The 25,978-nt window shown below is 48.1% G+C and overlaps 1 protein-coding gene across 1 annotated transcript in view; it reads right to left on the reverse strand.

The window, feature by feature from the left end:
* Positions 1 to 25,750, reverse strand: part of LOC119106968 (high affinity cGMP-specific 3',5'-cyclic phosphodiesterase 9A) — a 44,353-nt gene extending 18,603 nt beyond the window's left edge. The window contains exons 1-2 of the mRNA XM_037230313.1: positions 25,702 to 25,750; positions 20,314 to 20,441 (exon numbers count right to left, since the gene is read on the reverse strand). The gene's annotated coding sequence lies outside the window, so the exon portion shown is untranslated. The remainder of the gene's footprint in view (positions 1 to 20,313; positions 20,442 to 25,701) is intronic.
* Positions 25,751 to 25,978: the final 228 nt, after the last annotated feature.

Genomic DNA, 25,978 nt, shown 5'->3' on the forward strand with positions numbered 1-25,978 from the left:
AAAAAACATACGAGGTAGTCAACTTCCCCGGCCGGGGGCGGGTTAACCAGAAGCTATTCGCGCATCCGTCGTTAATAAGGATGAGCACGTGTGAAAGGATGGCGGGTGAGCTAAGACGGCATGAGGACAGGATAGGATGGAAACAAGACTTAGGGCTGCATAGGGAGGAGTTTGGGGCAGGCATGGGGTAAGAACGCATCACTTAGGAGTCCCTCAGCCAGGAAGGCGGCCAGCTGAATACATCAAGAGGGTAGCTTTAGGGCACAGATAGATGGTAGAAGGTAATGTTAAACAAAGCGAGCACGACACTAAGGATAGTGACCTGCTGTGTTCAGTTTCGATGAAGCTCGTTCCTGGTATTTATTTTGCTACATGCATTAACTTTCTCCTGTTTCTAATTTGTAGTCCGCTTCATTTTATTGCAACGTAGACACGACGGCGCATGGTGAGACCGGACTGCACAGCCGCCAGGTGAGGATGCGCAGGGATAGCCGTGAAAATGTGCGTTTGGTAGTGATGAATAGCCAGACGGCGTATCCCACAAAAATGATAATTTTGCATGAAACATCCAGGCTGTTGAGGAAGCTGTCGAAAAGACCGGTTTTGCACTTGGATTCGAATGTGTGTAATCAAGCCGCGTACGCGTACAGTTAATTTTCGACCGAACAGGTGACACTCCTTTCACAGGGATAGAGGCTAGCGAATGATATCTTTATTCCAGACAGTTCGTGCAGAACTTAGATACCAGCAAACAGCTTTTCAGCAGTAGCAAATCCCAACAGCGCCACTATACACGCTATATGCATGTACCATGCATGTGCCATGCACGCTTACACGGCGTTAGCCGTGTAAGTTTTGTTTGCAGGACCCTGAAGGTCGACTTCCTCAGATGTTTGTTTGACACACCCAACTCCGACAATGCGCGAGATCACAGGAGAGCCGATGAAGACCAAGCTGACGTAGGGGGCGATTCCGTTCGCCCTCCCCAGTAACTAGCGGTGAGGGCGCTGTGTGGACGCTTCTTCGACACTTGGTCTGGAATGTAGCTGCACCTCGGGGCCCACGCGCGTCGAACAATGCGACCACTCTGATGCGATGCGATGCAAAGTGAGGGATCGGAACGTACGGATCCAGTATAGCGCGGTCGGGAACTTGGCCACTCTCGACTCTGTTGTGTAGCGCAACCACTACTCGCTGTCCGTGTCGACGAATCAATCCGACAGTCGGGGAAAGGCGACCTAGCACTCGTATTCACGCTCGTCCAGCTTGCGTATCGAGCATCATCATCGATTGCTGGTAAATCGGGACATCAAAAAATCTGCCGGCTCTAATCAGGAAGATCGGCCGGGAGGGGGCCGAAGACACACCGTCGTACCACGACAGCGGTGAGCTATGCAGTTCGCGAATCGCAGACACCTCCACACCACTGACGTCACACCACTGACGTCACTCAGTTGTGGTAAGACGGTAACAGCGCCGACGCACTCCGTCTCTTTGGTGTCTGCGTTTAATAGCCACGTGGTCGGTGGGCGAAGGTACTCGCGTTGAAGGCCGCGCTGCCTGGAGACGGGGCGGACGTCTTAAATCCAGCCCCTAGCGTCCTCACAGCATACGGCCGCCAGCACGGCGCAGCTGCATCTGGACGCGTGGGCTTGGATGGCCCTCGAGCCCCCGCCGACCTGCCGCTCGTTCATGCCATCCGTCGCACCAGGAGCGGACGCCGGCGCCGAGTGCTGGCGTGCCACCAGCGACATCTGACGGCGGGCCTCGGAACGCCGGCCGTGCGCCGGCCGCTCGCGGCTGCGCCCAGATACAGCAGCGGTGCCGCCGGCACTTGAGCCTTGTTCTTCATAAGCTAACGCAAGCCTATTCCTCACTTCGGAGTAAACTTGTTCAATACCTATAGCGTTACACCCAAGCCCATCCCCGCTCGGACCCCAGGCGAAGTAATTGCGTTTGTTTATAAATAAGTCGTCGGTGCTGACACAGCAGGGCCTAGCAACGGCCGATGCTCTGTTGACGGTCCTGTGTGTCTGACAAACAGGCAGGTCTCAACCTCATGTGGGAACTGTGATCTATAATGATTTATTTAGCTACAGATCACTTACCAATAACTGTTATTCGAAACATCTTCAAGCGCGCCATTCCCCCACGCTATATGTCTCTACGGGGCTGGATCACCTGAGTCTCCTTGCGCCTACATTTGGAACTAAAGGCGTTGCCGATTGGCAAGGACACGGAAACTGAGGAAAATAGGGTCACATCCTCTCAAACTTGAAATCTGGGGAGTGCGTCCCCTTCCCCATCTTGGAGGTCCTGTGGAAGGTCCATGCTGGTATGTTAAGGGCCGATTTTGAACTTTGACTGGGTTATGTAAACCTGTAGAAGTCCATTCTGACCTGTCGAGGGCTCATTTTGCCCTATATGGACTACATTTTGACTAAAGGGTGACACTCTGGACGCTACGTAGGGCCAACTCTGCCCTGTAGAAGGCACATTATTGGCTGTGGAGGGCCCATTTCGGTCTGCAGAGGCCCATTCTGAGCCGTAGACGCACTTATTGACTCGAGAGCACATCCTGGCCTAACGAGGGCCCATCCTGACCCGTCAAGGTCCCGTTCTGACCTGTAGTGGCCCGTTCTACCGTGTAGACGGCCCATGATTGACTGCCGAGGGTCTATTTTGTCTTGCAGAGGGCCTATCCTGATCTGTATGGGGTCCACACTGACATGTAGAAGGCCCATAATTGACTTACAGAGCCCATTCAGACTTGACAACTGCCCAATTTCTAACCACAGGAGGCCCATTTTGGAATTCTGGATCATGCCCCCCCCCCCCTTCCCAACTTGAACATGGTGCCCGTGCCCCTTCCCATTGGCGGGTATCCATCGCGCCGCGTCAGTGGGCGGGGCTTGGGTCGTAAGCTGATGAGGAACAGGACTCTTGTTTGCTGGAGCACATGGCTGGAAAAACCGACAACTGAAGTAGATAATTTTTCGGCTTCATTGACTCGCCATCTGAAAGCGTCCTTTTAACCTCAACGTGACATTTTCTCCTCAAAGATCATGAAAGGTCACTGACTTTTCTTGGCCTGAAGGTCTGCATTTTGAAACACAGTCCACCTTTGTCGGCCTTTGTCGGTTCGATTCGCTCTTTCACTCCATCGTGTTACTTACGCACCTCCAAGTGGTACCAGCAAGCCGAGCATTCCATATCCGGATATGATATGACGGGTCCCAGACTACATTGAGAATGACGACCTCGACGACCTTGAGACGAGATGACCTTGAGAGCCACAAGCTGCATTGAGTTTTGCATGTGCATTTGCTGCCGATGCCTTCTTAGTAGTACATCACGCGGCTTTACAGCATGCGATGATCGGTGATACATGAAAGGGGAGTGGTGTTTTTAAAAAGGGATACAAAGGAACGCAAGCAGGGAAGGTAGGACACGGGAAAACGCAACGCGAGGGATGGTTGGTGCAGCAGCCGGCAGACTAATAGCACCAAGCTTAACGCAATGGTTGGTTAAGGATATGGATGAGGATTTATGTGAGATGGTGAGGAAGACACAACAACGCCATGCAGACACGGTAGGGCACACATGAATGGCGTTGTCATCAGTTCCGTGTTGTAGCGTCTTCGTTTGGATGACTCTGTCTTGTTCAATGGAAATATTTGCATTGAGTTTGGAGCGTAGGTGCGTCATGTTTAACACAGCTGCTGCATCACGTAAGTTCTTCAGTGCATTACCGAGAAACATTATTCATTAAGATAAGATGGTAGTAATAGCCTTATTCATCGGCGAAAAAACAGGAGACTGAAGATATAGATTGGTTAATATTTCGGCAACATGCCTTCATCGAAATAATAGCAGAAGCTCTTCATTCTCCTCCTTTTTTCGGAGGAACTACGCCATCACTGCTGTCCCATCTGTTATATCTCATACTTTCCGTTTTTACATAGCAAATGCGCTGGGTGGTGTTCCTTGCAGATGCATTGCTGTTCTCTTGCTGTGCCCAGGATCGTAGCTGGTTGTTCCCTGAGCCGCCTAAGTTGGCCGTTACCTGACCTGCCCAGGTTGGCCGTTACCTGAGCTGCCCAAGTTGGCCGTGCCCTGACCTGCCGCAAGCGGCGCCGGCCGGAAGCCCCACAAAGCCGGACTGTAGGCTTACCGCCGGCCACATGCCATTACCGGTGTCGGCCGCATCCGGCGTCCGCCGGCGCATCAACCAGCGCTGACCTCCGGGCTTACCCTCCGCGGGTGCGTCAGCCAACACTGGCCTTCGGACCTACCCCTCGCAGGCGCATCAACCAGGGCTGGTCTCCGGCCCCGCTCTCTGCGGGTGCGTCAGCCGATACTATTCTCCGGACCTACTCCCTGCCGGCGCAACAACCAGGGCTGGCCTCGGGCCCCGCTCTCTGCGGGTGCGTCAGCCGAGATTGACCTCCGGACCTACTTTCTGCCGGCGCATCAACCAGGGCTGGCCTCCGTGCTTACTCTCCGCGGGTGCGTCAGCCAACACTGGCCTCCGGACCTACTCTCTGCTGGTGCATCAACCAGGGCTGGTCTCTGGCCCCGCTCTCTGCGGGTGCGTCAGCCGAGACTGCCCTCCGTACTTATTCTCCTAAAGTGCGTCAGCCAACACTGGCCTCCGGACCTACTCCCCGCAGGCGCATCAACCAGGGCGGGCCTCCGACCCTGCTCTCTGCGGGTGAGTCAGCCGAGATTGACCTCCGGACCTACTCCCCGCCGGCGCATCAACCAGGGCTAGTCTCCGACCCCGCCCGCTTCGGGTGAGTCAGCCGAGACTGACCTCCGGACCTACTCTCCGCCTGCGCATCAACCAGGGCTGGCCTCGGGCCCCGCTCTCTGCGGGTGCGTCAGCCGATACTGCCCCCCGCACCTACTCCCCGCAGGAGCGTCAGCCAAGACTAAACCCCGCAGGTGTTCCGGACCTACTCTCCGCCGCGCGTCAGCCAAGACTAACCCCGCAGGTGTTCCGGACCTACTCTCTGCAAGCGCGTCGGCGAAGTCTGGTCTGCGTTATGCGTCGTCTGCCAAGGCTGGCACCACTATGTGACTACGTCACAGAGCCGCCGGCGGGTTTAGCAGGCGGCGCTGTGATGTCACAGTTTTAAATGGTGTGTCAACGCGAGTGCCACATGGCATCCAAGCCCAATTTAAGTCTTAAGTTTTTAAATATCGCTTAATGCTTCATCGCATAAGGTGGGGAGGCCAAAACGTTTTTGAAACACGCATCGAGAATGCGCCAGGAGCCAATGTTAAATGTGCCATGAAAGGTCTCCAGGCTTTCCAATGGATCTCCTGTCATGCTTCTAAGGGCAACGTATTCTTGGAACGACAAAAATCGAGCTATATCTTCGGTTTTTTATTATATCATTGTAATACTTTGCACGATGAAACGCATTGTTTCTCCTCTTTCAAATGACGGGTATCAGCTCCCAAGAGGCGCACGGGACGAGTCCATTGTTGGGCAGGGTTGTATTTTTCTCTCCCAACTTGAAGCTCTCCGAGCGTCCTGCAGTCCCGTTGATCTTCCTCGTAGTCCTCGTAGTCCTTCCTCTGAGTCCTCGTAAATGCTCTAGTTTAAGTAATCGTGTGATCGCTCGAGTTTGGGCTCGGAATGAGCTCTCGAGTAGGAGTTCTCGAATGAGCTTTCGAGGTTGAGTTCTCGAGGGAGCTCTCGAGTTAAATTGTCTTTATGGGGCTCCTTGGCCGCATCAGAATCCATAAATGCTAGAGGTCCTTGGGCGGAACACAGGTACTCTGACCACACTATGGGTATATAGACTGCTTAAACCAAGTCCTCTCACCAGTCGAAATACCTGAGGGGTTCGTTGGACGTCTCTAGTGTGAGTGTGATGCGAGGGTGAGTGTGAGTCTAGGGTCATCTTACTTAAGGTGGCCCTATCTCTTTTCTTGCTGCCAAAGTGATGAAACGTGCCGACTTGCGGATAAGGTCGGCGACAAAAATGTATACTTTCACGCCAAGGTTGGTGACAAGCATTTGTTGACAGAAAATCTTGTGACGGTTACCACAAATAATATAGCGCACACTTCACAACCTAGCATGAAGCCGCCGTACTTAAATATTGTGCCCCCGTGGTAATACATTTCGTCACACAGCACACACAGAAATAGACCAGTGATTATCCAGACCGCCTTTTCAAGACACATGAAAGGATGTTGACTTACTGTATCAGTGGCAGGTGACCAGCCTTCCTGCCTTTGAAAAGAAACGTGGGTTCAATGCTGAAGGCTGATGACACTCCTTGTAAAAGAGAATGGTAAGCAAATCAGGGGTGCACCTAGTTTCCTGTTCAGTCCAGGGCTGCATCCTGCCTAACCCCCAAGTTTGTGAAAAAGTGTGCCAATCTGGGGGGCATCCATATTTTGGCAGTAGATTGCATGATCTTTCACTGCTCTCCCAATCTATCTTTAAAAAAACACCCACCTGCTCGAAATGCGGTCATTCCATTAACGCATCGTTAGCATTTAAACCACAGATCTTTCCATTCTTTGCCAACACTTATCTTGGTTACTGGTAATTTGTATGATAGCCAAAGATGTAGGCAATGAGATGACAATGAAAAGTGAGGAGTGAGGTGGTGTAGCAAATGTAGACAATGAGGAGGGAGAGGAGGGGGTACAGTTTCCATTACCATCTCCCCTTTACCAAGAGGTCTCCTTCAATTAGTGCATGGTTTTGCGGGATCGTGGTCCAGTTGATATAGGAGTTCAGTGAAATATTGGCATTTGGTTCTATCTGAGGACAATGTTGCCTATTTGCGGATGATGCGCATTTTCTTTGCACTGGTGAGCAGGAAGTTTGCACGGACGTAAATGTGATATATCTAGTGCCGTTTTACTAACATCTAACTGAAATACTTTTCTGATTGAACCCTGAATGCAATCACTGTACATATTAGGTGCAGGTTGTGAGTGCAGATAGCTTACATTGATAGTGGAAATCAACATAGTTTGTCTAATAGCGGCATAATGACGGGAGTGTCAATTTTTTGCATGATTAGGGGAAAGGTAGACAGCAACGCATGGGCCTTACACCCTTCCTTTCCTTTAATGTGGTTGTCAACAAATATAGCGGACTTTGTTTTAATTATAGATAACTCATACCTTAGTCTGTTTTTCGTTATGAAATATTTGAACAGCGTAATACCAAGGTCAGTCAATAAAGCCCAGAGAAGATGTGCTTTGTGTTATAGTTAGCTTTTCCTCGTAGTTTTTGAAATCTTCCAGCTGGAAACATTGGGTGGGGAGTCAGCATTGAGGGGCCCACCCCGACGTGGGAGTTGGGTAAGGCCCCAGAAATTAACGTGAATTGACACCTGAATTGTGTATGTCAAGTATCACAGGTAGGATTCGATTTGCACGCTGCTTAGCGTGCAAAGAGGAATTTTGTCCCGCTGGTTTAATTTCTAACGATGTATGAATGGCGATAGCAAAATGTGTTATTCTGCTGCACTAGCGGATTTTTGTATGATCTAAAATGCAGATTGTTACGCCAACATATGCAAATTAAATAAAAAAGGATGGCGGCCAACAATCTTAACCCTTACCCGAATTTGCCGGCTTTCATAGCGCAGACTGGCAGGAGGGGGGGGGGGGGGGGAACGCGATCCACTGCCGTTGGCGAGCTAATAAAGGTGGAACATCGCGGAGAAAGAACAGTGAATTGTCTTAGACGAGATCTTGCGATTGGTAAGAAGTTTTGGTAATCGGTAAGTAGGTAATGGTAATTACTCGAAATATATACAAATATATATATATATATATATATATATATATGTGTATTTATATATAATAACTTGGATTGGTAAGAAATATGTTGTTAATTGACCGCATTAGACGAATTCTAAGAATACATTTTCCTGAGAATCAACCAATTTCAGCTTCGCATGCGCATATGTACGAAATCACGCCCTGTAGAGGCAGGACGCATACAGAGATGTTTTCGTTGTTTAATCATAAATACCATGGCATGTTGTCGTATCTGTTTTGAGCCTACATTTATAATACGGAGCTTCATTATTAAAACAGTGTCAGCTCTCCGCGCGCGGTCCGCGGAATCGCCGCTTGCTGCTCGCCGCCCCGCCGGCCGTCGACCGTCCTGCAATGCTCCTAAAAATCCGTCGATTCTCCGAAACCAGGGATGCTAGGGACACGTTTTTTGGTGACAGCACACGCGCAAAGTGTGCCAAGAGGCTACCAAAGATTTGAGCACGGCTGCATAATATGCTGGACTAGTCCCTCAGAAAATTCTAGGGGAGCATCGCATCGTCCTTACCCCCAGCCCCTTCCCGTCGGGGTGAGCATGCTAGTTAAAAAGAACTAGTAGCCTGCTGAAGCTTTTAACCAATTTCAAAGCAGTTTACCCGGTTGGAACGCGGCAAAAGGCGCCCAACAGGCAACACATGTCGCGCCAAGCTTTGGAGCGTGTCTAAGGCGTCGTGGAGAGTTTAATGATAGTTCGGTTGGGCTCGAAGCACGCATAAAATTTTTGCCGAGTTGCTCCATGTGATCAGTCGCCCTGGCTATCAAAGTTCTGTGTTGTTTCTTTTTTCGCGATCAAGGAAAGCAAATCCAACCGTAGATTAAGTTTAAACATGAGATTCCGGCAAGTCCCAACAGTGGAAGAGGACTGCTTTTGTGATTGAATTATGTATTTCATGGTCCCGGGACCGTGTGCCCGCATTTCTAGCAGCGACAGTCATCCTGACATGAGTGTGATGGTGTTGCAAAAACGAGCGCTTCGGTTGTGTGTCTCATATTGAAAATTGCCGCGATGAAAGAGGCTTTCGGCGATGGAATAGTTCCAAATGGCGCCACTGGGCATGGACGTTATTGCCATTATATATTATATGGTATCGTAGTACGTTGTTGGCGACAATTTTCCCTGCAGAAAGTCGGTCGGTGACAAAAAATACACTTTTACCAACCCTGCTTTTAGCGCTTGCAACTGTTGATACTCCCACCACAGTCCTGGATAAATAGTTAAGCGCGTTTCCTGCGAATCAGTCTGTCCTAGGCATTGTGTCAAAATAATAATGAACATCCTTTGCAATCCGTTCACTTTTCTTGCAGCATGTACTTTGCCCGTCACAGAGACGTGCAGTTCATCTCACAAAACAGTTACCAAAAACTATTACTGTACAGCTGTCAAATGTGGCAAGCAGCAGCAACACCAGTACGGCTTGCTGCAAAACATAAGCCAATCGAAATATTTATAAACCCTCTCCTACACCAGAACCCATGGTCTTATATGACCTTACAAGGTACTCCAGTATGTACGCATCCAATATGTATGTACACCGAAGAACTCCAATATGATGTCATTTCATGGTAGACAGACCACATGATGTACGCAATGACAAGGTGAGCAGCACAGTCGCGTTTGGAGTCGCATCCCCGCGGCTGATGACTCCGAGGTCCAGACGAGAACATTTGCCATACTGCCGACTACTTAAGGTTCGGCGGCACTGGCGCGTTAGGGATGAGTGCGTGCAAGAACATTACGGACGTGTCATGTCTGATAACATGACGGTGGGCCAGTCATGGCAGATCCTCCGAAAAATGGTGGCAGAGACGATTTTTACCCTTTTATATGCAGGGCGATAAGACTAATCTTGAAACTCAACAGAAATGGCGAAGACCCCCCACCCACCGCCCCTTCGCCTCCCCCTTTCGAACTCTGCTTTCCCTGTGAGCGCAACCAAGACGTCACCTTGTGAAGCAAAAAAGGCATCCGAACCATGCTTAAGTGGAAGCACACAAGACGTTACACGTTCATGAGCATCGCGTGCGGAACACCTGACCGCAATCAAGCACGCGCCGCCAGAGCCTCGGCGCCCAGTCATCGGTCACGGTGCGCCGCGGGAGCCGGACCGGGTCAGCCGGCCACGCACAGCCGTCTGTGGGCGACGCGGTCGATCGTGATGAAGCCAGAAAAACCGACAGGGACGGCTTCCATCGTGCCGCGGTGGGGCCGTGACGTCAGCCCGTACAACAATGGAGCGAGTCACCGCAGCGCGAGACGGCAGGTCGCTCCATGCCGCGGTACGTCGGTTAATCGCTTACGGCAGTCGTCTTTGGGTGCTGGCCTCCATCGTCTTCTCGGTCTGGAGTTACCCGGGGTTGGTGGTAAGGGGATGCAGGCATGACGGTGTTCCGTTTGTATTGTCAACGTGCGTTCATGGGATGATTGGAACGCTGGTGGATCCATCACAACACTAAACAAATTGGCCATTGCTCTGGATGCTTCAAAAACAACGCAAAACCGTGAGCTGCGTTGTGGACTGAATGATGTTCATGTTTTTATCTGTTTACGTTTGGTGTTGCATTTATACGTTGACCAATCGTGCGGCATGTTCCGTTTTTCTCTTTCATCGCGCGCGTTTGTGATGCGTATTGCATCCTTGCGTATCCCTTCAGCTCCGCCATGCTATTCTAATATTTGACTCGTTTTAGCTTAACACCATCGCGGGCCAGTGCGCTAGGCTGATAGACACGCCCCTCATGGTTGTGCATAGCCGCACAATATATATATATATATATATATATATACACGAATCGGGTGAAAAAGTCACTACCAGTTGATGGGACATGTTTTTGCCGCTGTGTTCCGAAATGGGCCAGCTATGTTCAAAATGCTTGTGAGCATGCTGAAGAGGGGTCATAACAGTAAGGGTTCTAATAAAGTTCATGCAAAGACATGTGCGCACTACTATCTCATTTCGTTCAGCTTTCGTTGTCGCATCAGTGATGCTGGTATCTGTTAACAGTGCCCTCTGTTGTTTCTACGGAGCTCCCGCAATCGTGATATCATCGCTTTGATTATTTTTAGTTGTTCATATCGAAGCTGTAATCCAAATGTTATGGTAACGATATCACAACTTGTGAGTCATCCATAATCCATGTAGATCACATGTTTTTACCTAGAAACTTGCACATGAAACCTCTCGCAAGTTTTTATTGAAGGAGATGACCTAGATTTGAGGCCATTAAGCTAAGCATGAGATATGATGAAAAAGCTTACTTTTTATAATGACATGATTTTAAGTGAAAAAGACTGCCCTGGTTACAAACATTTCACTATATATTAAATACGCACCTCGATACGTAATCGTATGATTGCGTCATCAAACGTTCATATGACGTCAGAGCCGCTGCCAGATTTGCCGTGTCAGATCTGCCACTGAAGCGGACAGGCAGACTCACTTGAAGTAATTCAACTTGCCACGAGGTGGTTTATCCCTTTAAGCGCGCGTAATAACCCGACGGTCGTTATGTGCGCGTGTTTTAGCCCTTTCTCATGAGATTCTTGTACACTTGCCAGTTGTTTTACATGTTTTAGTTACATTCGCATTTTCCGTTACAACGCTGCTGCGGAGTTATCCTATTCCCAGTCTCAACTCGTTGCAACTATCAGAACTGCCAAATGGGCGTATTATGCATCCCGAAACGCGGTTCGTGATCGGGACCTGCATTTCACGCGTCAAACCGGTTGACAGCTCACTGTCGTCCGTTGATGCGGCGACTCATGCCGACGTACTCCAGACACGGATATGTCGATGGACACATTTTTTCTGACCTGACGTACACAGTATGGTCGGCCCGTGGTGGCCGGACGGCTAGGTATTAGGAGTGAGGGGGGGGGGGGCAGATCGGATCAGAGCACGCCGCACGACACTGTCCAGGAACCAGTGACGTCACTGTTGGCTTTTACTGGCGGTGGCCGGTGTCCCAGGTCCCGGGCGGCCCGGCTTGAGTTCGCCACGCCTCGAGCCGCAGGCGGTGGCCGGCGTCCGGACCAGGGACGTCCATTAGCTGCCGCTGTGGAGGCGCGACGTGTATATGCCGCCGCGCGGACACGTGCCGTGTCGATTGATGCCTCGCATAGCTACCCAGCGGGGCACAGATGGACAGGCGCATCAGGGTCGGTGGCGTTCCCTGGATTTGGAGATGGGGGGGGGGGGGAGGGGGGAATGTGTATGCAGTCACCAAAGGTCGCTGGAGACATTTTATCTCTCCTTTTCATTTTCCGCAATTCACGTGTAATTTCTGGCAGGGGTAATTTGCGCAGCTTATCAATGTTGCCATTTTAGGTTGCACACGAAGTGATGATTGAATAAGGCTTGAATAGATCCAGACAACTAATCCCATTCAGCTGTAAAGCATGCACCCAATATGCGTGCTGGGATTTTCTTCAGCGCATGGCAAGTTACCATTCACTTAACTATGCTCGAATAAACACAAACACACGGGTGTCGGATGGGTCAAGGCTTTAGCTCTGAATTCAATTTCAGTGAAAAGGTTGAGCAACCCATGGTTTGCCACCGATGCGTGTTCATATTTGTTGATGCGTATCTTTGTTTATGGACAAATGACGGTCGAAGCACTGAATTGCGTTTTCCGTTTCCAAAACATCGTACAACAATCGATTCGTCGATCATATTTTGAGCGAACTAAAGGGGTTGAAGACATCATTTATTTCAACAATGCAATTTGTTAATATCTGACTGCGAGCTGGCACGAGCTTGAAAGACTCAGATATGTTCTAAGCCCTTGCCTCAACTGACAAGGAATACCGACGTAACCCAATAGGGCCTATCATCTCTACTCAAACAAGTCATCAATAGGTCAGAGTGAATCTCTCAAGAACCAATTCAGTGGCTATTTTTGTTAAAGGCGGAGGCAGCGGTCTGAGAGAATAAAAAAACAATCAGTCCATCCGGCCGCTTTTTGCTTCCGCATACATGCCAGGTAAATACGCAATCACATTTATCAGGAGACCCTGCTTATTGTCTTCTCGTTCTGTAGAATTATAAATAAATATAAAGATGCAAAAATTAATATATAAATATAAATATATAAACAATTTAAAAAAATAAACAACTCACGCCATTTTTGTCAGGCCAACCCACTCCGTTGATGGGCATAGGTTTGAATATCGTTGGTCTATCCCTGCGTTATCGACGCGTCCCTAATGAATGCATGTGATATGATGTAACCGAGGCGTTTTGAGTTGTTTTAGGTCCCTACTTAAGCGTTTATGACATTAAATATCTCGAACGACTTCAGTCCTTTTCAGACACGCATTTGACTTCATCTACGCGTGGATCCTTCAGCTGCGGGGACAGAATGCCATATAGAGCATATGTGTACTTGGTTCTCACGGTCCTGCTTGTGGAGGGCATGGATATGTGGAGTGCGTATTGTGAGAGCTTGACTCATTCGCGCGAGTTTGGTTCCGACTCGGGGCTTATTGCCTGGGGAAATAGCTCGGACTATTATATACTAATATTCCCGCGATTTTTCGTACTGTTTCGGCTCTGGGCTCAATGTCTTGGGAAATAGCGCAGACTTTTGTGTACTAATATTCCCGTGATTTTTCATACCTTTAAAGATTTGTTAACAAAGTGGTTAGCACATCTTGTGTACATACCTTGTGGCTTACACACTAATGGTATGCCGCAGGGACAAAACAAAAAACGGGACTCGAAAATGTAACAAAGCCACTCGTTTAAAAATGTTTGGGGTCAGCCCACATGCGCCCGAACCATCCTTCCACCGCTGGTGTTGCCTATCCTTTTAAATTTGTGTCTGTACACTTTCACCCATGATTCATTTACTTGGACATGACAGCACCTACGCTGCAGTTCACCCCTCGGTGCTAAAAACGCATACCACTGAAGAATCGAAGGTACACGAGTGGGACTGGGACGCGAGACCGGGTGGGGCGGTAAAACAGTGTATTTTCGTATGTATTCATGAGAGGCTGGATAATCTCATGCATCGGAGGGTCTGGCCGCACTGTGGTTTGAATCACTTCCACCACAGACGACGGAAGCGCTTACAGCACGAGTGCAGCACCTGAGCGAGAACGCGGTCACCGGAGTCACCGCCCAGTGATGAAAGCCTGACATATGAGGGCCTTTAACGGTTGGGCCTTGTCCACCGAGCTGGCGGCTCCCAGGACCGCCAAGCCAGCCGGAGCAGCGTCCGTCTGGACAGCGGAGGACCGGCGGCGACAGGTCACCGCGTGGCCAGCTATCGGCAGTAAAGGTCAGGCGGCCGGGACTTTGTCCGCACGCCTCTTATCGGCTCCGTGACGCCATTCTGCTGTCCCAACAAATACGGCCGAATTGGCGGCCCGGCCCGGCGCGTGCGGCGCGCCGTCACGTGGCGCCTGGGCTGCAGCTGATCCAGTGCTGGCGGTCGCTCGCCTCGCTCTCGCTCGCCGATAGCGCGCGTGCGGGCATCGCTCACGCACGCCAATGGCGCCCTGTCCGGCGAACATTACACGATAGACCCGTGTCAGGCGCAGTTTGTACCTGATGTGTATGAGGTTACTGCCTTTCGAAGTTCACCGCTTCGTGAAAATGGCGCCATCCGTATGGAAATGGTGCCATCCGGACCGGGCTGATCGGCCATTAACGGAAGTCCGTGTCCAAGACAGGCGCTAATCGCAAATCTAGTTCCGGATGCGCCACTGGCAGGCCTCGAGTTCACTGTCGGTGACCGCCTCCAGCCAACATCGTTGCATCGCTCCTGACGTCCAATATTTGATTTGAAGCGATCTTAACCTGGGATAACCTGAATATTTGACAGGACGTTGTGAGCGCACCGTATGAACTAGCTCATTACTAAGTCGCTACAAAAGCAAAATACAGCAACACATTAATGGCAAACCCAGCTTCGTGGGAGGGAGAGATTGGGTTCATTGCTTGCGGTGTCGATACAGTAATCGTGTCTGGGTGCAACCACTTGGTGGTTGGGGCGCCCCTCCTAGTTTTAGGCCACCGTGTCGCTATTTGAATTGCTGTGATACATGCATGTTTTTACGACTGACTTCTGTTCATGTGTATGTTAAAGTGATGTAAGATGAGACATTTTTGCAATACTGATCAACTGCGATAATGAGATTACCAATTCCGAATTTTTGACAATGCACATTGAATGTCGATCTTTCGCGCACATCTAAATGCAGCAATGATAAAGGTAACTCTACATACAATGGACGTAACTTCTAATTTTTCGTGGCATTCTCCTATTGCACACCTTGCCCCGTGGGTGGGGTAACATGTTCCACGTAGTGTGGTAAGCTGAGCAGTATTTGTCATTTATGAAAACAGATACTGTTGATGCATTTCCAACTTCACTATTAGCACACTAAGTCAACTAACTTCGCTATGAAAACGTCGTGAGTGACGCGAGGAACAGTAGCATGATGCACTGGAACAGAATTGTCAGATCGTAGCCACATAAAACGAATCCAAATAGCAGTTGTGATAATCGTACCAGCAATTGGCGGGCGTGCATGCCCCGTGTCCCCACATCTCGCAAGTGATACACTGGATCCACCTATCTTTGTGTAGGCTGAGGCTGTGTGGCCCACGCATACCAAGCACATCATATCTTCACCACTGTCATCGTTGGAAGACGACACTCTATCCTTGGTCGACCTCCGCTTCGCCTTTCCGCCTCGTGGCTTTGCTTCCCCGCGTAGCGCGTTCCTCCTCTTTTTCTGTTGCTCTTACTGGAGCCGCTTCTTTGCGGGAGTCGTTGTCAGTACCGTCGATCTTCCCCGCTTCCCATTGGCTGCTCCACTCTTTCGTCAAAGAACTCTTGGTATTGGCGATATCGCTTCCACGACAACATAGGTGACTGGTGTGGCCAGAATTGACCCATCGGTCCCAGGTCAGTTCGTAACCTGGTACCGAGCCCGACGCGTCCTCTCCCTGCAGGGCGCCACTTAGTCCGGTGCCGGGGTACCCTGTAGCTGCCTGTCGGGCACATCTGCCGGCAAGAATACGTGCTCTAGGAAGACTTCTCTGTTGGAAGGGAAGATTTCAGTCGCTCCGAACGCAGACTGAATGTTGGATCCGGTGAAGGCCTTGGTGAACGTGATATCGACGATTTGTGGCACGTCGCAGACCCTCACCGTCTTGTCCTGACTTTGCCGCATCCAGTTCGTCACCCTCCTGTTGTAGTAGGTCTTCAGCGGACCGAATACCACTACGTCCAGAGGCTGAAGGAGGTGAGAAGTGTGCGCGGATGCGTGAGAAGCGTGCTCCCGTCGGCGCGAACAAACTCATTTGTCCGAAGTGAGCGGCGTGCTTGTCCAGGATGATGAGGACTCACTATGAGCGGTGTGGTTGTCCAGGATGATGAGGACTCACTATGAGCGGCGTGGTTGTCCAGGATGATGAAGACTCGTATCTCTGCTGAACACCGAGTGTGTCTTTGAAAGTGGGTGGGGCATCCGAGGAATATGTCCTGGTTTACCCATTTCCCCCTCGCTGCACATCCTGCAGTGCCGGTAGATGTGCCTCGAAGGAATGTGTACTAATAGTTCAGTCTAGGACAGATGACGAGTGGTGGGACATAATTCCCAACGGCGTTGACTGCACAAACCAGCGTGTAAATCTCTTCTCTTTCTGCAGTAGTAATGGAGTCTACCTTCCTCGATCCCTTTTTCGTCACGACCCTTTCCGGTGTCTGACCGTGGTTACCCACGTCTCATTAACGTTGTAAATGTCCTCAGGCGAGAATGGGAGCCTTTCCAACACTCTTTCTAAGTTATCAAAAAATGTTCCCACTCTGAACTTATTAGAAGTATTGGCACGAGCCAGACACGGAGCTTCTGGTGTGCCGCTCCTGTAGTGGGGTAAGTTAAGCTATGATCGTCTTACCCACAGTCGTGCTGAAGCAAGTGTCCCCACTACATCACAAATGAAACAGCACGCCAGACGATTTACTTTCAAACTTAACCGCGCGAAATCTATGAAGACTTCAGGATCATACATGGTCAAAATCACGTGGGTCTGTAAGCAAGTGATATTTACGGCATTAAAGACAACAGAAAACGTTTTAAATTCTCGGAAATATTCACATATATGGATTAAAATAGGCTTAACGCTCGGAACACACTCATCGTTTGCCCGGCACCGTTCACGTCAATACGGGAAAGGCAGAGCTTCCCAAACGTACTACCAGGAGGCCGCTCGTAAAACAATGGAATCTTGGGAGGGGAGATACAGGGTTGGATCTACTTACAAGCGTTCTCAAATTACCCAACTCTGTCTACAGGAAGTTTGTAATCGTTGTCAACATCGCTCCACATTACGGAAAACTTGGAAATACGAGGATTGATGTCACTCTTGGCTGGTAGGTTTGAGTAAGGCAAGGTAGGAGCGGTGTAGGCTGTCGCAGGTTGGTCGGGGATGTTTTGTAATATACGTAGGGCAAGACGGGTACAATGTCGATAAGAAGTTGTCATCACACCACTACACCAATCTCACATGGCTCCGGTAGCAATACCCTAAAGCCGCATTGCCTCATTATATTGCCATATTATTATTACATTGCCATAACCCAAGGTGCATTGCCCGAGGCGCAGCCTAGTGGTGCCATTTCCCAGGTCATCTTGTGTAAGTGTGGTAGTCAAAGAGCAATGTTATTAAAACGTGCGTTCAGCTTGGGCAGATATTGGACATGATGGCGGACTGACCGACACCTCCGTGCAGCTGACAAGACCCAGTTTACATATCAGCATAGGCCGCAGCGCGTGGATAAAGGTAGAGGCTTTCATTGAGAAGACTTACGCGTCCGTACCCAGCGATGGATTCAGAGGGGGGCGCGGGGTCATGACTTTCTTTGGGCCCCGGAGGGGCCCATAGCCTCTGAACGGGCCCATAGCCGGCTAAACAGACGGTTTTTTGCACAGGTCGCAACAAGCTTGAAGGTCTTTGGGCTTTCAGGCGGCCAGTAACAGTCGCAAGCGAAAGTAAAGAGCCCGCGAGCGGACAAAAATTATTTGCCACTGACTGAGAAGGGTGGCGATTGGGACGTTGTAATGTTCATTGCGCTGTCCAGAGACCCTGCGCTGTTTCCGTGGGCCCTTAATGTCCACTTGCAAAGTCGATCCGATCGTAAAAGCCTTCTACGTTGTCGCTGATTTCTTTGCGTTTGCTCGGAAGGCTTTGCGCTGTTGCTGTAGCCCTTCCTGCTAGCGTGCCTTGGCACTCTCTGTCAATTAGGAGCTTTCCACGGATTATTTTCATTTGCCCGAAGTACTCTATACGTTAGACATATACGCTATCTATACGCCGGGGTACCCATAAGTTGAAATGCTGGGTTACCCTCGGTTGCTGAGGAGCCCTACTTCGCTTTTGAATGATACGCGATATGCGTATACTGAGATCAAATCGTACGCGGCTGGTACAACACTAAGCCAAAGTACAAAAAATGAGGGACACTACCTTTTTGATAAGCATTGGTGGACATATTTGTATTGGTTTGGCTATCCTAATGTTAACTCGCATATAACAATCCCAAGATGAGCAGCCAGCACAAGGCGTCATGCACCCACTGACTACCCGCTGGTGGCGCAATTCCAGGATTAAACTTGTACAGTCCAATCCAGTCCGGTCCAACTGTCCACAATCCAATCGATCCTTTTCAGTCTCCTATCTCAACGATTATGTAGCGATTACGAGTCCTCTTTTCTATTACCGAGTTAACCGGGAATCGGCCGATCCCAGTTAGAGTGTTGCCGATTCCAAGGAGAGAATTCGGGTTGTGGCGCGGACATGGCTGAACATCATCAATCATTTCTCAGGGCTGGATAAGACCTGAAGACGCTGGATAATTATTTGGCCGAAACGCTGTGTAAGTACGAACATACCAGATGGGGCAATAGTCCTAACAGTTACTTCACCCATGATGCTTATGCTTCGTATGGAGGTAAAGAGGGCTGACATTTTTCGGAAATGGAGTTACGTAGACCACTCGATGCATGCCGAAGAACTGCATCTAGTAATGTTAAGCCAAAAATTTGAAAAAGCTGTGTTCAATATACATTCAAATATTTTTTGTTTATGGCATAGGCATGTTAAACTCACCAAAAACCTAACAATGTTTCTCTTGAACAATTTATCTGATGGCGTTTAAGCCTTTTTGCCTTCGGACGGCAAACTTGCCAAAGCAGCAAATAACTGTGAATTCATCGAATGCGTCGTTTGAAACCAAGGCTGTAGAAACAACACTTGAAACTGTCCGGCGAGGGCAGACCCATACCCAGCAACCCAGTGTGTTTTCAAGTAATGTTTACAGATGCACGCGCATACGCCCCAAGTGCACATCCGCCTGCTGAACTCATGAAAAGAGGACATACCATTGCACTGATACGTCATTTTTCTATTTGCATGTTTTTTTCCAATAGCGATGGGCTGTATTCGCTCGGCCATCCGTTGACGTCATGCACGTGGTGATAACAACGACGTCCGCCATCATCTCACTCTTCTCATGCTTCAGAAGGAGCATATTAAATGTTTAAAGCCAGTCGCAAACTCTATGTTAAAGTTTTGTGCGAGGATTCTAAAATTTATACCTATCATTTTTGCATTCCCTGCACGCACGAAATGCATGAACAAATAATAGAAATGACAAGATGCGCGGCCCAAAAAATTACTGCTTTCGTAGATTAGAGCTTTATGCAAAGGCCTATTTTGCAAAACACGAGCACGAAAAGATCTACCCATACCACATCGTCCGTAAATTGGCAAGAGCTGTATGGCGCTCTTAACTCTCTCGGGAGAGTTGACGTTTTTCTGCTGCTCGGATTATGCGAAGCGCGGCAGTAGTCATTTAGCTTTGAGCGTCTTAACTCTGGTGGTGGAAAAGTCCCCAATGAGGGAAGAGTTGTTTACTAGACCAAAGCAATTACGTACCAAAGGCTTCCAATGTTGAAAAATGTCCAAGGCACAGTTTCAACTGTAAAATGCTAAATGATCGCGCTTTGCCCCGCAACGTGGACCTACACAGCACTGCTCTTAGGTAATGCACTTGTAAGCACGATTTATACGGGATATGCACGCGCATCAAATGATCTGGTGGCTTTTAGACACCACACCTGGCTTCCAGGAGTCAGAGAGACTATGACAGTCATTCTGACTTGAAAATGACAGAATGCCTGTGGCAGTCATTCGCCTTACAAGCAGTCAGACAACTTACAGTCTACGTAAAAAACTTTTTCAAGACTCAGGCAGCCTGGGTGACATTTTTGAAGGGCCATTGCGCCATTTTCTGGAGGGCAAAGATAAAAATATAGGCGAAGAACCAATGTAGTAATAACTAAGTGTTGCTCAAAGAATCTTTTGATATCAAGATGCCGTTTTAGGCTTTACGTCATGCGTTGTGAAAGGAACGTCTCTAAAATCACAACTTATTTTGACCGTGAAAAAACTTATTTTCAGTTGGTCCACTTACCGAGCCAGTCGATTAGGTCGATCCTGTGTAGCTGGCGAAGAAGCTGCCAAACGTTAGTTTGCAGGTCTTTAACAGATGGCGGCACTGGTCTAGCACTCTCCAGAAGCTTTGTCTCAAGGCTGTCGAGTCTGAAAATGTCAGAATTCACGTCCTAACTGAAAATGAAACGTCATGCCAGACAGCCGACGACAACCCCATCTGTCACGCGAGATTTTTGTCTCACGTGACACAGTACATGAGATTTAGTTCTCACGTGACACAGCATATGAGATGCAGGTCTCACGTAACACAGCACATGACATCTGACCGCAGCACGGTCACACCACCTCGACGCTCACCCGCATCTGGTAGGAACTAGTCCCAAGGAACATTTTTGTTAGTCGTTCTAAAGATAAGTGTACATTTATGAGAATATGATTTATATATATATGCATATATTACATGATATATATATATATATATATATATATATATATATATATGTGTGTGTGTATGTGTGTGTGTGTGTGTGTGTGTGTGTGTGTGTGTGTGTGTGTGTGTGTGTGTGTGTGTGTGTGTGTGTGTGTGTGTGTGTGTGCGTGTGTATATGAAAAGTATATATGACGCACGCATACGGCGCGGGCCTCTGTTCCGACAGAATCACTCAGGTTACAAGGAGAAGTTGTCCAGCAGATAACTTTGATGGCAGTTGAGTTTATTTGTGTGTGACTGCGCTTCCACAAAATCGATTTCCACTTGCAGCACACAGTATTTGTTCCGAAGCTCGCTTCAAGTAGTAGCGTGTGATTCTGAGGAGACTCTGATTCGGACTCACGTATGCCTAGCTGAATTCCGAAACCAATTTCGATGGAGTATTTCGCTCTCGTGAGAGTGGATAAACATATAGCCTGCATTATGGGAAGCTTGAGTCTGAGTATCACGAATGAAATGATTCATTGGAGTGCCGTCCTCGCCTGGTGTGTAAGTATGTACATAACGTTTCCGCCAGTAACCTGCAATAACACCCGACGACGGTTGGAGGGTTGGGTGGCCGAAACGTGGTGTATAAACCAATGCGCTGCTGGACCGAACAATTATTCCATCCATGATAATGCGCGTTATATGAAGCGCCTATGTCCAGGACAGTAGATGGCACTTACAGCAGCATACGATATATGTCTATATACCAAATGTAGAAAGCGTTCAGTATTCCCTTGCTGTTAAGCTGCTCATGTAAGCTGCTCATTGCGGCTCACATAAGCTGCTCACTGCGGCCCACATAAACTTACATTAGGAATGGCGATTGCTGCTAACATTGATTTGTATTGATCCATCGACGATTCCAGCGAGGAAAATTGGCTCAACCCAGGCTGTGTCATATTCGGGTCTGGCAGTGGCATGGATTTTATCGGGACACAACCAATGTTTGATTAATTTCGGAGTTAATTCCAATCTCATCCCTAGCAAAGCATAAGTCTGTATTTCAGCATTTCCGAGGGAGATATAGCGGATGCCCGAATGAATCGCAGCAGCGAGGTAGCCCTGGCCGCGCGTCCTGTTTATCAGGGTCACAAGAGGTTGCGGTGTTGACTGATGAGAATACAGTTGTTGAAAAAAATGCAACGTTATGTTAATATTTCCCCGTCATTGCAAATCATTGTGTCAACATCTCCAGACACCTGAGGCCATGCCTCGCAGAAACTAGCCGTTTTGGCTTTACGAGACATGTAACTGCTCCAGTCGGCCCCAAAGGTCGTAATTTCTCGCTTCAGCCGCAGAAGGGCACGCCAGGGAAGGGTGAAACAAGACAGCACCATATATCTCGAATCCCCGATTGGTTGCGTCAGCTTTTCAACGCCCAGATGTTCTAAGATTACAATGCACTGATACACTTCCGTACTATAAAGTAAATCCGTGTGCAAAGTTCATCTGGCTGTTAGGAGATTGTGTTACAGCACATGAGCAGTCGGAGAGCAAATCAAGTCGTGTCATCTGCTCCTGTAAACATTGCTCTATGACACGAACCAAATCGTGTGGGTGATCATTGGTGTAAGTGATTTGGTGGGAGGACCACGTGCTCGCCCAGCCATTTTACTCCCAAAGGTGTGCTTCTCCACGAATTTACCCTACTTTAAAAAAGCCGTTCCATTTAAGTAAAGGTTTTTAACTGAGACATTGATTTCCATGACTGTTCCTTGCAGTTCACAGCCATGCTTTTTTAAGACCAAAAACCCTCTCGTTTCTTGTTCGCTTGATGTTCCTCTCGCTTGATGTTCGCATTCTCAGGCAGTTTATTACACGTCGCCCATTTGGAAGTTACCCAGATCTGCAAGATGTCAGAGATATCACCCAAATATCCTGCCCAATTGCTGTAGTGTGCTCATGGTCATGAAAAAGCATGGCCACTTGAACATTTAAATTTCACGGCAATGCAACGCAAAGAATCGCATTGACAGAAGGGTTTGGTTAACAACCAATTTACTCAGCTAATTACATATCTCAATCGCTATTTTACGTTGTTTGGATTGTTCGGATTAGAGCCCTTGACGTCAGTAATGACCACTTCAGGGCTATAGGAGGAATGAGAGTGGATCTGCACGCACGTGGAGGTCTAGCCACCGAGCATAAGCCCGCACAGGGAGCCTATGCAGGCCATGCGCTGGGCGCTCGAGCGGGGTCCCTTTCAAATGGAGCAGGCACAAGCCCACATAGCGGATGCATGTATCCTGCCTGGACAAACGGGTTGTTGCAAGGACTCGGGATGAAGCAAGAATAAGGAAAACGGGGCGAATCTCTCAATTGCCGTTAGCGTTTTGCCATTAATAATATCGGTTTTTGGCAACTGCTAGATGCGACGGACATGACACCGATATTTCAACAACTTAAGAATAACGTCCTAAACGAAAACGCAAATTCCAGTAAGGAACTTGCCATCACGGTAAAATATTCAAGACAAAAGACAAAAGCATGCGCAACGAACGTCGGTAGATATAATTTACGCACATAAACCAACAACGCCACCTTGTGGCGCGTAGAAGTACCATAAATGAGGGACGCCATCCGCTACGGCGTTAAGTCTGACGCGGCAGCCTCGGAAGCGACCCTGGCGTCATGAAAATGTTCAGTGGTGTAATCGCGCGATAACGTATTAAAGCGCATACTTGTTGCTTGGTGACACTTTGTGATTTAGAGCAGTTTTGTACTTACGAACACATCAATATTTACAAGAGAGCTTTTTCCATGATATCGGATGCTCGCCTCAATACCTTTCAATGTGAAACAGGCTCTGCAATCTGACAAACGGTGATTTTTATTTCTAACGATCAAATAGCTCTTTATTCAAAGGGTAGCGATCATTAGTGGTCATTTAGTAGTTATAGCCACTCATTAAGTAAGCATAGTAGTCAGTGGCCAGCGAATGATAACCAAAGAAGGTATGTGTGGCATGTATGGGCATAAGATATGTAATAGGTATGTATGTATAAGGTACACACATAAGGTATGTGTGACATGTATTTTTTTGTAAAATTTTCTTAACAGCCCAGCCAACAATTTGGGGCCCGAAACCAACTTTGACGGGGAATCAACCTAGCGGGAGAAGGATCCTTAAAATAGAATAGAAATCGGCACTCCTGCATATGCATAAATGCATTTATATGTGTGCAACTTCCGTTATATGCAAAGACAAATGTACATTTAATCGGTTTCTTGCGCGTTCGCCCGATTGTTCGAATGAGATCCCCCCTTGCTTTGGGTAACTCATAGATCAGTTTACGTATAGTTCACCTATAGTCCACCTATATTAGTTTCTGCTAACCAACGTTTCAAGGCCATTCGTTCCCATCCTCACAGCAATGTGCAAAAGGCATTCAAACACACATACATCACATTTCCGACCATTCTGACACCATGACAAATTCAAGGCACCGAACCATCCTGCTATGAATGGGTGACTGAATAGTTCCAAAGTGATGCACGACCTAAGCTGTTCGTTTAAACCAGGCATTCTTTCTCTGGTGGGGATGGCTCCGAGAACTTGCAAACGGCGTTTGTTTTGACATTATGATTATGAGTTTTGCTCACATGCAGGTCTGGCGCCCCCTTCTTCAGGATCATTGTCACGCATCGTGATAAACATGCCGTGGTCATTCTAATGTAGGTCCAGCCGGGGAGCCAGCAGTCTCAGGATGAACATTTCCATTCGTTCACTGTATTGATGCGTTATAGTTGGTTTTTGGTTGTTTGGTTGGTTCAGTTGGTTTTAGTCGGTCTAAGGTGGGACATTTAAATTCGTTCACTGTATTGATGCGCTTTAGCTGGTTTTCGTCTCCGGTTAGGTTGTTTTTCATCACAAGGTGGCTAGTTGTCCTGCCTTTTAATAGATGGTAAGGTATTGCAGTGTCTTCATCGGCTGGTATGATATTTTACCTGGCGGCGTTCTGCCAACCCTTTTCGTCCACTTTACATGACAGGGACATTTGACTTCGATTAAAAGTTGATGGGCCGGTTTCTTGTCTAGTGGTCATCACTATCACAACATCTCTATCAAGACACATGACAACACATTTGCAGAAGGCAGCGTCAGACCAGCATATGCGCAAAATTCACAATAAAAATATCCCACGCTCTGACCCAACTGAAAACAGATTATAAAATGAAGTCCAAACGAATGCCGCTCATAAGTTCTCGAAGCCATCCTCATCAGAGAAAGAATGCCTGGTTTAAGCAAACAGCTTAGGTAATGCATCACTTTGGACCTGTTCAGTCACCCAATTACAGCAGGATGATTCGACGCCGTGATTTTGTCATGGTGTGGAAATGGTTAGGAAAGTGATGCACGCGTGTTAAGTGTGTTCTGCAATTTGACCTGATATTAGGATGCATAATCTGTTAACTGGTGGTTTTTCTTTGATTATATGTCGTAGAGCATGCGTCGTATTTCGTTATATTGGAATGCTTCCGTCCAACTGTTTTACATTTCTTTGAGAATGGGGAACAAATGTCCTTGAAACGTTAGCTAGCTGAAACTGATGTAAATGACTATAGGCGAACTGATTTATGTCTTACCGAAAACAACGAAGGATTTAATTCGAACGATCGAGTAACCACGCAAGAAACTGATGTACATTTGCCTTTGCATATCACAAAACTTGCAGTGACGAAAGCAGACTTCCTAAGTGCACGAGTATATATTTATGTATATATATATATATATATATATGCACACATTTTTGCGAAGAATGCATAGATGCAAATATCGTTAAGTCTTATAACAACTGGTATGGCTGGCAACTTGAACCGATATCATGTCAACAAACAACGACATAGGAGAACAATTCGGGTTTCAGAAGAAAAGCATGCCGAGAGAACATCACAATCCCATTTTGGCAAGTGACATATTACACTTGCCTTTCTTTAAGAAGCCGCAAATCCTCTTCCTTCGATAGAATGTTTCTCCCTGAAAGCAGAGAGATAGGTCAAGCATTACTACATCATCTTCGTGAATCTGAATAAGATTTACAAGCGCCATGTTTTCATCCGACGTGAGGTGCAAGGTTATATTGGGATGTTGCCAGTTTTACTTCTATGCATAGATCTATAACACCACTAGACGGGCAGCAACCATGTTAAGTACTGGTAGATGTGTGCGATCGAAAGATGAATAGCAGCTACAGAAGAGCAAAGG

This window comes from Pollicipes pollicipes, unplaced genomic scaffold, assembly GCF_011947565.3.
Source record: "Pollicipes pollicipes isolate AB1234 unplaced genomic scaffold, Ppol_2.1 Scaffold_6511;HRSCAF=7721_pilon_pilon_pilon, whole genome shotgun sequence".
In the NCBI taxonomy this organism is placed as follows: domain Eukaryota; kingdom Metazoa; phylum Arthropoda; class Thecostraca; order Pollicipedomorpha; family Pollicipedidae; genus Pollicipes; species Pollicipes pollicipes.